Genomic DNA, 591 nt, shown 5'->3' with positions numbered 1-591 from the left:
GGAAAAAGGCCAAGGCCATAAGGCCCCACCCTGGCAGGTGTGCGGAGCAGGAGAGAGCCTTGGGGGCGGGGGAAAGGAAGAGGAGCCAGGAGATACTGCTGCTGATGGAAGAGCTAGAACCACATCCAGCCAGGTGCAGCCTTGAGTTCTCTCAGCTACGAGAGGAAGCAGAACAGAGAAATCCCAGGCTGATGCCAGGTCCCTTTCCCAGCCCAGCCCCCCGGCTGCTGACAGTTCCCCCTTATGTGCACAGCTTCTAGCAAAACACCTGGCATAGAGTGGGAGCTCAAGGAATATTTGTTTCGTGAATTAATAACAACATCACTTATGACAGCAAACAAAAAAAGGAACAAATGTTCTACAATGGCCTATTGGATCATGCATATTTATGTATGCCCATAATTAGGCAAGTTATTTAATATTTCTACACATGAATTTTTCTTTTTGCTAAAATGGAGAGAGTAACAGTACCTATCTCTGGAGTTGTTACGAGGATTAAACGAGCTTAGGTATGTCAAACATCTCGAATACTGCCTAGCATATTACAAAAATTACCAAATAAATGTTAACTACTTTTATTGTTATTCCATG

Source organism: Propithecus coquereli, unplaced genomic scaffold (genome assembly GCF_000956105.1).
Source record: "Propithecus coquereli isolate 6110/MARCELLA unplaced genomic scaffold, Pcoq_1.0 Scaffold57, whole genome shotgun sequence".
NCBI lineage: Eukaryota > Metazoa > Chordata > Mammalia > Primates > Indriidae > Propithecus > Propithecus coquereli.
The sequence above is the reverse complement of the archived record's forward strand: the minus strand, read 5'-3'. Positions refer to the sequence as shown.